Source organism: Loa loa (genome assembly GCF_000183805.2).
Source record: "Loa loa unplaced genomic scaffold supercont3.858, whole genome shotgun sequence".
NCBI classification, from domain to species: domain Eukaryota; kingdom Metazoa; phylum Nematoda; class Chromadorea; order Rhabditida; family Onchocercidae; genus Loa; species Loa loa.
This window is the reverse complement of record NW_018109038.1, coordinates 4090-6489: the sequence shown is the minus strand read 5'-3', so window position 1 is coordinate 6489 and position 2400 is coordinate 4090.

The following is a 2400-nucleotide window of genomic DNA, read 5'->3' as shown; positions in this document are numbered from 1 at the left end:
CAAGGAAGAATTCTTTTTGGAAGAATTCTTTTGGAAGAATTCTTTCAAGGAAGAATTCTTTTTCCTATCTCATTACAAGAAAGCAATAGAACTACGAGAAAAGGATTTACCAGAAGGATTAAATTACGAAAAAACGATGAAATGACTAGACGAACAAAAATCTGATATTGAGAAACAAGTAATAGTGTTGGACGGTATAATCTCCAAGACTAATGATTTGGAGATAGAATGGAAAGAATTGCTACGTTCAGCAAATGATGATGAATGGGAGAATAACGTTGCGTTATATACTTGCATGAGGACTGTCTATTTGCAGGAAGACTGTCTATTTGACAAAGGAAATAAGCTTTATTGTAAAAGAGCTTCACTTCTTACGAAACTAAATCGATTAAGTGGAACAATCATAGAAGTTAAAGTGATGAAAAGGCAGATCATGAACCAGTAACAACAGAAGGACAAAAAAAAGTCTAGAAGATTTAATTTTAGAAGATAATCACGACCAGTAAACCACCGACTTTAAAACCGGTAGAATTTGATGGCGACCCGAGAATGTGAGGCCAGTTTATTAGCCAGTTTGAAGAATCAATTCACAGGAGTACGGATTTAACGCCCACACAGAAATTCATGCATTTCTTAAGCAGTTTGAAAGGAGAGGCAAGAGAACAAATAAGTGACTTCATGGTAAATGAAGAAAATTACCCATTGGCTCTAGAAAATTTGTATGAACGATATGGTGATAAAAAACAAAGGATAAAGGAGCTATATAAAAGCTTAGAAAGAGTTCGACGCTCAAATAAAGAACCGTTTAGAATGATAAGGGAACTTTTGAACTTACTGTCTCAATTAAAAGGATTGGAAGAAAACATAGAAACAATACAATTGGATGTGATGGTAACTGATAGAATACCAGAAGACATGGCTAAAAGCCTAAGAAAGAAGAAGTATGGACAATGGAAGATACTATTAAATACCTAAAAGAAAAGATGAAGACTGAGGAAGGATCTGAAGTGAAACCACCGGAAAAGATGAAAGGCTCAATAGACAGGACAAAGATGCAACAAGCAAGATCAAATGGAACAAGATTCACGAACTGGGAGAGTGGCATCAGACGTTCGACAGTTTGCTCAACAGCGAAGAGAATATATCCTAGTAGAGTGTCACAAAGGAGAGAGAGGTCGATTACCGTGTACTTTTTGTGAAAGTAACCATTAGAACGACAGATGTGACAAATATTCTACTGTTGACAAAAGGATGGAAAGGTTAGAGAAATTGGAACTTTGTGAAATATGCTTGGAAAATGACCACTCACAAGAAACATACGTGAGAAAAATAAAATGTTTTTATTGCGGATCTGGCCACAATAGCGCTTTATGTAGGAAACGCAACGAAATAAAGAAGCAAAGCAAGAATTTCAAAAACAGTGAGGAAGCAAACATAAGCCTAAAGACAGTGGCGGCATGATGTGTGAAGAAGTAAGACTAATCAATCCAGATGTACTAAGAAAAACATCAAAGACCTTAATTTTCTTCGACACAGGAAGTGATTGTAATTATGCTACAGAATCAATGGTAAGCAAATTGAATTTAAAACAAACATCACCAAGTGTGGGAATGTTAATAACAGGAATGGTAGGCACAAGGAAATATGAAAGTCTTTCGACTTTCGGAGTTCAAACGCTGTCCGGGGCATGTGAAGAATATCCAGGCATACATTGTCGATTCAATACTCGAACGGATGTAATAAACAATGAAAGAGAGCAATTAGTTGAAGGTAAGTGGGGAAAACCAGATGTATTATTATTAGGCGTAGAATAGAAGGGGTTGCAGATTAAGTCATTTGTAATTCCATAAAACGCCCACCAGGATGGGCGATTATGGAAAGAGAAGTAGGACTGGTCGAAGGCGGTAAACGGAAAGTAGCGAAAGATAGTGATACAGAAAAAAAAATAGAAATGACGAGTTTTGTAAATTTCAAACAATTGCGAACATAACAAAGAAGGAATCGCAAATCTACATGGATCAGATTGAACAGACGTGGAAATTAGAAGCAATTGGGATTAGGGATTTAATGACGGATTATCAGAATGAAAAAGCCTCTGAAGTTTTTCAAAAATCGCTCACCATGGATAAAAAAGGGAGATGTATAGTGGGCTGATCATGGAAGAATCAAGAGACAGTGCCAGCAAAAGGATATGGACTGGCATGGGGACGTCTACGAACTACAATACGAAGACTGAAGAAGTCTCCAGAATTTGGAATTTACGATGAATATATTAAACCTTACTTGAGGAAGTAAGGTTAGAAGAAGTAGGAGGAAGTAAGGTTAGGAAGGAATCATAGAGTAAAGAATCGGAATGAGACATGGCGAGAATCTTACCTACCCCACTGTCGCGAATTTTGA